The sequence below is a fragment of the Rhododendron vialii genome, chromosome 3a (assembly GCF_030253575.1).
Source record: "Rhododendron vialii isolate Sample 1 chromosome 3a, ASM3025357v1".
NCBI lineage: Eukaryota > Viridiplantae > Streptophyta > Magnoliopsida > Ericales > Ericaceae > Rhododendron > Rhododendron vialii.
In genome coordinates this window covers 13,326,862-13,338,685 of record NC_080559.1, presented here as the reverse complement: position 1 = coordinate 13,338,685, position 11,824 = coordinate 13,326,862, and the positions used below count along the sequence as shown (strand labels likewise).

General features: G+C 37.5%; 1 long non-coding RNA gene and 1 pseudogene across 1 annotated transcript; one reads left to right on the top strand and one right to left on the bottom strand.

Annotated features, from left to right (window-relative positions):
- Positions 1 to 3,910: 3,910 nt before the first annotated feature.
- LOC131318931 (uncharacterized) lies at positions 3,911 to 6,136 on the bottom strand. The gene is made up of 2 exons (XR_009197833.1): positions 5,877 to 6,136; positions 3,911 to 4,364 (listed from the first exon to the last, which is right to left on the bottom strand). It is a non-coding gene; the product is annotated as an uncharacterized LOC131318931 (long non-coding RNA).
- Positions 6,137 to 7,553: 1,417 nt separating this feature from the next.
- Positions 7,554 to 8,698, top strand: LOC131321120 (serine/threonine-protein kinase AGC1-7-like; annotated as a pseudogene).
- Positions 8,699 to 11,824: the final 3,126 nt, after the last annotated feature.

Sequence of the window (11,824 nt, the reverse complement as noted above, 5' to 3'; positions counted from 1 at the left end):
CACGGTAAGGCCATGCGGGATCCCTTATAGGATCCGGATATATATATATATATATATATATATATATATATATATCAGTCCGGCTCTTATGAGGACCACCTCATTTTAATAAAATGCGGACCTTGCTTTTCCAATTGAATTTCAATGATCCGAGCCACTCAATGTGTTCAGAACGTGATTTTAAGGATACTCGCGAGAAATCAGCAAAAAAAATGATCGGGAAGGGCTTCATCGATCCGAACAGTTTTTGTTTATTTTTTATCGAATGGTTCAAACAAAAACTGCTCGGATGAAGCCTTTTTCGATCTTTTTTTTTGTTGATTTCTCGCGGGTACCCTTAAAATCACATTTTGAACACATTGAGCGGCTTGAATCATCGAAATTCGATCAGGAAATGGAAGAAATAAGGAGGTCCACATTTTAACTAAAATGCGAACTCCCTCATTTGAGATTGACTCTGTGTGTGTGTATATATATATATCGTTTGTATTTTGTTTTTGTTGCCCAAATTTGTTTTGTTCATGAAGCTATCTATCGATATTTAATCAAGTTGATTTCTCATGTGAATAACGTATTTGATGAGTTTTACAAAATGAACATTTCCGATTATACTAGTGGGCTCATGCTGATCTCACAAAGCCCAAACTCAACCGGACGGAGGGTAAGGAAACCAAACAGGACCTTGGCCTCCAATTGGCAACCCTCTGTTCAGTTTTTAGAATTTATATTTTCACTAATTAATGGGTATTTCCCACCCGATTTATTTCATGCCAGAAATTGAGGGGATTTAGATTGGCTTTGGTTTTTCATTTAGCTGTACTAGCAAATGTATTTGCGTTCGTGCTATGCACATAATTTATTAATTTAATTACTAATCACAATCTTACATAGTTGACCTCACTGGTTCAAGAGAATAAATTCTTTTTATCGCCGGTGTAAACATTTATTTTCTTCAAATCAATTGCATTGCGACACGTATCAAAACAGTGGTCCAAATTAATAAAACATGGAGACGTGGTGCAATGCAATTGATTTGAAAGAAACAAATGTTTACACCAACGGTATAAAAAATTTATTCTCCTGGTTCAATGCTTTTCTCTACGTAAGCCTGTAGACCCCATTAAGATGAGATACTGGATATAAATAAAATAGAACCGTATAACAATAACTTTTAAAAAAATCTTATACTATGAATAGTCTTAATTAGGAATTTAGGATGTAGTAATTTTTTTGCTCGGCAAAAAAGATAATATTAAAATGAGTTTACAACAATTAAAAAGGACCAACAATATGACCAGGAATGCTATTAGTAAAGAAACAAACCAAGAAGACAACAAAGAATGACATGGAAAGTTGAACAGGGAAAAAAAAGGGCCCCACTACTTCTCTCCTGTGATGGAACAAAGCGCGGGAAAGAAAAATCTCCAAATTGATTTTGGTTGTATTTTAAACCAAAAAAACTCCTCTCTCCTCCATCCTCCCATTCTTACTCCTGCTGATCAGTGCAACCACCATCACCGAACCACCATCATTTGGGTGTATTTTAAACTAAAAAACTCCTCTCCCCTCCATCCTCCCATTCTTCCTCCTGCTAATCAGTGCAACCACCACCGCGGAACCACCATTATCGATTGATCACCACCGGACAGCGGCAACCACCGCCAGAGCCCCCACAGACAGCAGCCCATCCACCACCATCGATCAACCACCAGTGTCTCTCTGTATGTTCTCTCTCTCTCCCCCCTTTTTTGCAGTGTCGACATCACGTCTCCCTTTTGCCAGTGTCGGCATCACTATGGAAGTCTAGATTAAAACTAGGGATTAAAAAAGTGACGGGATTAAAATCAGGAATTAAAAAATTAAGACATTAAAACAAGGGATTCAAAAATTAGGACTCGGGATTAGAACTGAGGATTAAATATTAGAACTCTTCGGTGGTTCAATTAGTTGAGTATGAGTTGCCCTGATTAGTTCACTAGTTTGCAGCATACTAAATGTTATGAACCCATTTAATATTACTAGGGATTAGAACAATTAGTTTAATAGTTGCCGTAATTAGTTTAGTATTACTATAAAAATTAGGACCAGAGATTAGAATTAGTTAAATTTCTCCATAGCATTGTACATTTGAACTCAAGCCTCAATTTTAGTTTGCTGCTCTGGCTCTTTAATTCAGTTTGCTAAGAAAGCTTAATTGTATTCGTTATTGTAGAATCATGGAAATAGAAGATATGAATTTAGAGAAGAATTTGAATTTGGAGGAAAATCTGAATTTGGACACGATATTGGAACCTAAGGTCGGAACAATATTCAATTCTGAAGATGAAGTGAAGGAATTTTACACTAGTTATGCAAAATCAAGAGGTTTTGGTGTGGTCACAAAAGTCTCTAAGAAGCGTGACAATGGGGTAAAGTCGAATATATCTTATGGTTGTCATCGAAGTGGAAAGCCCAGGACAACGGCTTTGAATCCCATTAAATCCCATCCAACAACGAAAATAGAGTGTAAAGCCGGTATGAATATCTCTTTGCAAGTTGATGGAAAGTGGATGTTAAATTCGATTCAAATGAATCATAACCATGAAATTGACCCGGAAAAAGTGAAATATCTTAAGTGCTATCGGAGTATCCCACCACACTCGATGAGGACAATTGAATTGAACACGGCAGCCGGAATCACATTAAACAAAATCATTGCCTCATGTGAGATCGAGGCAAGGGGTTCAGAGCTCAAAGAAGGGGATGCTGAAGCAATGCATAAATACTTTGTCAGAATGCAAAAAGACAACGGTGACTTCTTTTATGCCATCGATCATGATAAAGATTATCGATTACGGAATGTCTTTTGGGCTGATGCTAGGAGCAGGGAGTTATACAAAGAATTTGGCAAGGTGGTCACCTTTGACACCACTTACCTTGTTAACAAGCACAATATGCCTTTCGCACCATTCGTAGGGGTCAACCATCATGGACAATTAATTTTGTTTGGATGTGGTTTGATATTACGGGAGGACACATCTTCATTTGTATGGTTGTTTGAGACTTTTCTTTCTTGCATGTTCGATTCCCACCCTAACGCCATCATCACAGACCAATGTCGGGCCATGCAAAATGCGATAAGTCAAGTTTTTCCAAATGCACGTCATCGTTGTGTACATGTATTTGTCCCATGCTTTGGTTCATTTGAATGACTTAGTCCGTATCTGTGTCGTGTCATGTCCTATTGAGTTTTTGGCATATAATGAAGGCTTGAACGTTTTCCTTTTGCTTTTCAGTTTCTTTTCCTTTTCGAGGTGTCTCACATTTACTGAAATATAGGCGGTGTTTGCGCTGCAGAAAATTCCAAAGAAGAAAAGAAAAACTTGATTTGGGTATAAAAGTACTATACAACTCAGTCAAATTCTAACAAGTATGAAGTATCTGATCTATTGTTAGCTTTATAGGAAAAGAAGTCCCAGAAAGATACATCAAAACTAGATTTCATGCCTGCATCTTCATTGAACAAATTCTCTTTATCAAAAAACATGCTACTTTATTTTGGATTTAACAAGCTTCTTTAGTGGATTGATAAACGTGCATCTCCAGTCAATGTATACACTTCATTTTCAAAACAGATTTCGCTTTTAAAAAATGTGAATGAGGTTTGAACTTCTAAATCCCATGTCTTAAATCAATTAAAAGATTCCAAAATGTGCAACTAACGGGGAAAAAATTTGACAAGGTTTCCTTTCTTTATGCCCTAACCCGACGCCTAGCGTCTCAAACTAACAATAGCAACAACAAACATCAGAAACACAACATTGCATATGAGCCCATGCCGGACGTTTCTCATCCTAAATTACCATTTACAATCAAAATTCACAAAAACCCACGCTGGGCCTTTTATCGTCATACTTATCAACAATCCAAATTCACATAAAATCCATAAGCCCACGCCGGGCGTTTCTCATCCTAAATTACCATTCACAATCGAAACTCACAAATAAACCCACGTCGAGCCTTTTATCATCCTACTTATGAACATCCAAAATTCATCCATAAGCCCATGCCGGGCTGTTCTCATCCCAATTGTCATTTAAAAAGAAGGTACAAAGTTTAGCATTGTCATTAAGCCATACATTATTCCAAAAAAATAGAATCAGGACGTCAATTACATTAATTTAACATGTGGATAGTCCACATCCAACTTCATTTTTCTGTTTCACTGGAACTTCCTTCAACAAATTCCAATAATGTAGGGAACTGAACTTGCTCAACTGTTGTTGTGTGTCCGTTGTGCTGCACCCAAGCTCTGTGTACATCGTCCAAATAGCCATATTTTGTATGCACGACACGAGGGAATCCAGTCACTGGTTCACTACAACCTGGCCAAGATTCATAAACAAAGAAATTTAACGAACAAAGTCAAAGCCAAAGAAAACATCTAGGTATTGGCATGCAAAACAAAGTTAAGGCCTTATGCTAGCAGAAAACTTGGTACTAAACTGAGGACAAAATTACCTTTATAAGCAAACAAACATAACTGGTGGCATGCAGATATAGAAATCCTATTCAGTATTTGGTATTCTATAGTCTGGTTTCTCAAGGAGTGCCTAGATGGAGTTTTATTGAATGGTCGGCTATTTGGGGCAGGCTCTCCACAAAAGATAGGTTGGGAAGTTGGGGGTTGGCAGTTAGCTCCCAGTGTTTTGTGTGTACTGGTGGTATGGAGAACGATTCTCATCTTTTCTTTGAGTGCCATTACTCTGCTGCTATGTGGAAACAAGTTTTGGTCAAGATTGGTATATTAAGGGGACTACTAAATCTGCCTCAGGAGATTGAGTGGGCTATCCAGAACCGAAAAGGCAAAGGCTTTAGGAATACCAACTACAAGCTGTCTCTTGCAGCTTCTATCTACTATCTATGGGGTGAGAGCAATCTAAGAGTATTTCAAGGGAAATCCAGAGAGGTGGCTGATTGTACTGATGTGATTTTTACTGCTATTAGAACTTGCAAGCAGCAAGATTGACAATACATTGCGTAACTCAACCAAAAAGTAGTGTCTAGCTTAGCACACATCATTTCACCCCATAGAAAATATACTGGTATTAGCCAATAATCCAACTCCAAGATTGATTCGGTTAGTGCTTAGGCACCAAAATGTTTCAATTTATTCCTGATGCTTCTTGGATTTTAATTAAAGCCTATCAATAGCAGTTAAGTACCTTAAATTAGGCTTCTAAGGCGCCTTTTTTTTTTAATCAGTTGATTTTGTTCCTAGCCCGAGCTATGGCGGCGAGTCCGAATTTGAACTCTTTGCCAGAAGGAGTTTCTCTTGTGTGAAAATTTCAAGGGTTCGGGTTCGCCAAGTGCAAGAAGAGGAAGAGATACAGTGGAGGAATAAGGAGCAGTCGGAGTGGCCAAGGGGCCGGCAGCGGTGACTGCCCATTTCCAATGTTGTGTGCGGGAGTGTTGTAAATTAGTATGAGTCTCACTACTTCAGTATTAGAAGGTGAGAGAAACACAATACAGTGATATGCGCATATAAGAGTTCTCCATGAACAACAAACTGATAATCCAAGAAAAAGGTTTGCATCTAAAACAGCCATAGCACGCACGTTAAAAGAACAATTCAAACCAGATAAAGAGAAAGCAAAGAAAACTGGACAAAGTAGATCTTTCAAGCGGCTGGTTTGTCTCGAGCTCCTTAATCCTAATGATTTTTCCTAAATTACCGAAAAGAAGAGAAGGGTATCCCAGCGGAAACAAACGTGATCCCAAGCGGCGGAGGTCGGGGTGGGGTTTTCATACAGGAGTAATTTTTGGGTTATGTTGTAGGGCTTTTTGAAAGAAAAGAGAAGAACCAAAATTAGGGCTTCGAAATTACAGAACTATACCAGCAAGGCGAGAGGCTGAAACTGAGAATAACCGTCGGTGGTGGTTGTGCGTCGGCGGTGGTCGTCCGTCGGTGTTGGTTGTGCGTCGGATTTGGAGAGATGGTTTGGGCGGGGATGAGAGAAGAGTGAGAGAAGGGGGACGCGAGAAGTACTTCTGGTTTTGGATTCAAATTTTGAAATCTCCAAATTTTTGAATTTTCACTAATTGAAGTGGGGTCTATTATTTTGCCCGTCAACTTTCCATGTCATTCTTTGTTGTCTTCTTTGTTTCCTTCTTTACAAATAGCATTCTTATTGTCCGGTCCGTAAAACGGAGACGTAAAAATAATACTATTTTTTTGAGAAAAGTTGAAAAAAAATTCAACAATTTACTAGATCTCGACGAGTTCTTTTAACTTATGAAAAAAATTTAATTTTTTTCTCGAAAGAAATGCATTATTTTGTAATCCTCGTTTCACGGACCGAACAAATATTATGGGACGGAGGGAGTACTATCTAACCATGCAAAATTTGACAAAACACCAAACAATTACTCGGTGACCAAGTTAGGGTGTGTTCCACTAACTAAAGTATGATCTACTTTTAAATGTAATGTATTGTGAGAGAATACCCTGTCATGTAAACCAAAAAATAAGAACCTTAGTAGAACGGGGTAGGATTATTAGTTGCTATCTAACTCTCAACAATAACAAATAATACTTGCAAAAACCAAAACTAACACTCGACAATTAGATTACCACGATACGACAAGAAAATTTCTAAAACTACAAAATCAAGGGGAAAAAAAAAAAAAACAACTCAAATGCAGAAAGATACTCAAATATGAGGCTTTTCAGATTTCAAATTCAAATATTAGGACCCAATTAATAAAAACTAATGCTCTTGTTTTCAACTATTTCAGAATTCTAGAAATTTCAAATTCGATGGGGAGTCCTAAACAGAATGTTCAAATTTAGTCGACATAGATGACCGTGGTTGGAAGTTTGAATTTAATAAAAGAGTCCTAGCAGATTTGGTTATTGTAGATTTCGCTACACTATAATACAATTCCAGTTGTAAATCTTTTGTGCAAAAATCAATGTCAAGAAAAGGCCGAACATTTTTATTTATTATTTTGATTTAATTAGGTGATTAATAAATCACCGGAAATAGTACTATCGTACACATCCTAAATTTGGGTTGTATTTATGCATCCCATGAATTATATAAAAATGCATTATATCTGTACACAAATTCAACATTTGTACATGAATAAATAACATCGACCTTGAGTTCACGACATTTATTTAAAAATTTGTAACATTTTTCGTAAAGTTACAACATATTTATGCGAGTTTTTATCATAATACAAATAATTTTAATGTAAAATATCATAAATGCTTCTTTACCCCTTCGTCTTTAAATAAGTATCGGACATGCAAACCTAGGCCTTACGAAAGATGTATTTCACGTTAGAAAATTTGAATTTTTTTCCACAATCTAAAAGAACTCATTATTATTTATTGATTTGTAAAAAAATAAATTTTTTAACGTAACAAATGCATCTTTTTAAAGGCCTCAGTTTGCGCGCCGAACACTTATTCAGGACGAAGGAAGTATTTAGTTTTGTTTTGTTTTGTTTTTGTATTTTCGGGACCAATGTGTTTTTTGTACTAGTTTGTTTATGGCTACGAACATATGAGAAATTTTTGGGTGCCGAGTGGGCACCATGTGGCAGTACCCGTCGGCGATTCCAACAAACACCCAAACGTGTTTTGGACGGTCCAGATTTATTTTCCCTCTCTCCTCTCACCCCACCACTCTCTCTTCTTTTTCTCTCTTTAAAATCCGAACCGTCCTACGTTTGGACAGTTGAGATCGCCGACGAGGTACAACGTGTGTGTTACCCGCCCTGCACACAAAAATTTATCATGAATAATACTTACGATTGTCTTTCCAGCCAAAAGAAAGAGCGGATTCAAGACGTCTGTGTAAATTTCTCACAGACCAGTACTAACAAACGTATAATTGGTTAGTATTAATTTGCAGGTTCTATGCATCAGAAGTGGTGGTTGCCCTAGAATACCTCCACATGCTGGGGATAGTCTACCGCGATCTCAAGCCCGAAAACATACTTGTAAGAGCAGATGGTCACATCATGTTGACCGATTTCGACCTCCGCCTAAGTTCAACATCAATGGCCCATATCGTCTCTGATCATCAACACAAGCAAATCCCGCGCTTGTCAAGCGATCGTGGTTCGATCGATCCTTCCTCTGCCAATTCAGATTGCATGCCGCCCAGTTGCATCGCCCCTGCCGTCTCGTAGTTCCGCCCGAAACGCAAGCGCCGCCGGAGCCGGCCGGGTCCTCGTGGGAGCCAGCAGCTTGCCATAGTGGCGGAGCCGATGGATGCCCGGTCGATGTCGTTCGTCGGGACCTACGAGTATTTAGCACCGGAGATCATACTCGGGGAGGGGCATGGTAGCGCAGTGGATTGGTGGACCTTGGGGATATTCATTTTTGAATTCTTCTATGGCGTGACGCCGTTTAAGGGTACGGACCACGAGCATACCCTAGCAAACATTGTGGCTCGAGCGCTCGAATTCCCTAAGAAGCCACCCTTGGCCGAACCAGCCAAGGACTTGATCACGCTGCTGTTGATCAAGGACCCCAAGAAACGGATGGGGTTCACAATGGGAGCCACGGCGCCACCCGTTCTTCGATGGAGTCAATTGGGCACTTTTGAGAGGTGTGACGCCGCCGTTCCTTCCACGGCCGATGGCTTATCAAAAATCTGTTGCCGGAGATGATTTTCCCGATGCTTCAATTGAGTACTACTAGCTATATATATAGTTGCAACTAAGTTTACAAGGCCAAGATTTAATAAAATGTGTGACACTTTAATAATTCATGCATACATATGAGAGGTCAAGTATTTTTTCCCCAATGTAATAGGTACTGAAATAAAAGTTATGTAGTGTTGGAAATAATTTTAATGTATTGTCAAAATTATTAACTAATCATTGAGAAATTGATTTCCATTTATTTTCAATTTTTCATAGAGTTGAATTTTTTCATTTGACACCCTTTCGGCGTTGCGTTCCTTATGAGAACACGTGACCCTTCCCTTGGTGCCTATTAGACTATTATGAATAGTCACCAATTGATTTATAAATATTGTGCTCCTTATTCATTCTTGGGGATTTGAAAACTTGTATTTACATATTTTCATCGAGTTAGAGCCTTTTCATTTGAGAGAGTACAAACACAAGTTTGATTTACCAGGCCCATCAATTGTTGTGTTGCTTCTATGAGAGCATTCAATCAAGTAGTGCTAGAAGACAGATTTCCTTGCCAACCATAAGCATTTTAGTGGGGACAAATCCGTCTTAAGTACAAAGTGCAAGACTCGCATTGATCACCGATTTGGTTTCATCAATTTTGAGGTTCTGAGTTCTAATTTTATCGCGTTACAATGTTATTGATTATACATCTTGTAACATATAGTTATTGAGTATATCACCTATTAGCATCACTCTGCAGCTGCCTAATAATCCAGTTTGTCGATCAGGAAATAAAAATAACGAAACTACTCCAATTAAAGCTAGATTTGGCTGGTAACTAATCTGCACAACGCGTACGGTTTGGTTCTCTGAATGGATGCTGGCCTGGGCTGATTCAGTTCTCAGCTTCCAAAAGAGTTACATGCAATCACAAATAATTAAGGGCCCAATAATTAATACTGCTATTAGCATCGTTTTGCGATGGATTCGACGTCGTTGATCGATCAGATGGATAACTTCATTTCCATCTTCTCCACCAAGGATCGAGGCAAGAGGGGGTCTAGCGGTAGTGGCCGTCACGATAAGAATTTTAAAAAAAGCAATTATTATATGTAAAAAATAAACAAATAAAATCCCAACTTATATAGACATGTCACCATTAGATTTTTTTTATTATTTTTTGCAATATATTAGTCCTTAATCTTCTAAAAAAAATTCACAAAAAGGAGACCCAAAAAATTATTCCAAAACTAGATTCTATCATCGATACTTTTAACGACATGAAAGAGCATCAGACACAATTCAAGATACCTCACTTTAATAAAGAGATTAAATTAAAGTTCGACTTGTGATCTATATGCAAATGACAAATATCATTTACTATAGTTTTTTATTATGTTATTTTAATTTTTTTCTAGAGTCGATGATATTCATATTGTAATGCATCTTTTTATTTATTTAGGATACATTTCGTCAATAAATCTTGACTTCATCTCTGGTCTCCACTTCAATTTCCAGTCAAAATAGTAATGTTATTATGGAGTAGATACAGTACTTAGAGGCTTACAGCCCATTACGCAAATCCAGCCCAGCATATATTTCCACTGCAAGGCTGTAACAAAGCCCAATTGTTTCTTATGGAAACCTACAGACCCAGAAACCTACAGACCCAAAGCACAGTACGGCTAGAATTCGAGAAGGTATTTGTTGTGGGCCCTTTTTTGGAAAATTACGGCCAATGACGTATTTTAATAATTAATATCCGTCAAAGATATTTTTAACATTAACAAATCTTCTCAACATGTTTTTGGCGGATATATATTAATTATCCAAACACGTTATGTGCTGTCATTTTCCCTTTATAATTTTACGGGGATTAGCTAGCACATTCTGTCCGGACCATTCTTTTCTTTTCTTTTTTATATATAGGACTTAGACTTATAAATAAGACCTCCTCGGTGGAGCCCGAAAAGAGCAAGTTCGTTGTCAACTTTCAATCAAAGTTGATAGTTACAGAGTCAATATAAAATTAAAAAATTTATGATCAATTTACTTGAAAGTAAGAGGTACCAACCAAGGACTAGGTATATATCGACAAATCATATGGAATTTATGATTCATCATTGATAGTTCATCCTAGCTATAAAGAATTGTCATTTACCAAATTATCATGTGCAAGGAAGGAATGATACAACATTAATCGAACTACCAAATTAATTAATGTTCTCAACATATTTTTGGCGGATATATATTAATTATCCAAACACATTTTGGGTTGTCATTTTCCCTTTATAATTTTATGGGGATAAGCTAGCACATTCTGTCCGGGCCATTCTTTTCTTTTCTTTTTTATATATAGGACTTAGACTTATAAATATGGCCTCCTCGGTGGACCCCATAAAGAGCAAGTTCGTTCTCAACTTTCAGTCAAAGTTGATAGTTACAGAGTCGATATAAAATTAAAAAATTTATGATCAATTTACTTGAAAGTAAGAGGTACCAACCAAGGACTAGGTATATATCGACAAATCATATGGAATGTATGATTCATCATTGATAGTTCATCCTAGCTATAAAGAATTGTCATTTACCAAATTATCATGTGCAAGGAACGAATGATACAACATAAATCGAACTACGTGCCATGTCCATGGAAGCTAGGAATGGTATGCAACAATTACATGACTTGGTCCATCCCATCGCGCGCTAGCTCAATGCTGACTCTCCTCAAGATTAATCAATAAGTCATGCGGCCTGCCTCATATCTTAAGGCCGGGCAAGGAGTAGTTTGCTCCCATCTAATCCCCTCGGAGTTTAACGCGAGGGGCATCCATATTGCCCGGACAAGCAACTAAAAAAATGTTGCATTACAGATTAATTTTGAAGAGCAATTGGTTTTAACATCAATGATTTGGGCACTTCAGGTTTGCTTTGTGATCTTTTTTTTTTTTTTTTTTAATCAAACAGCCAAGCAATTTCCATTGCAAAAGCTTGAAGCAAAACCAACAATAGGTTATGAGAGTCCCGTCCCAAAATACGTATCAATGGTTTGAGCTGGAGTTCCTCTACTTTGAGATCATTGATGGCACAATTTTTGCAATCTTGAGAAAAGTTTCCCAAAGCAAGGACTGACATTTTCAAAAACAAAATATTCCTTTCTTTAAAAAAGAAAAAAAAGAGCAAA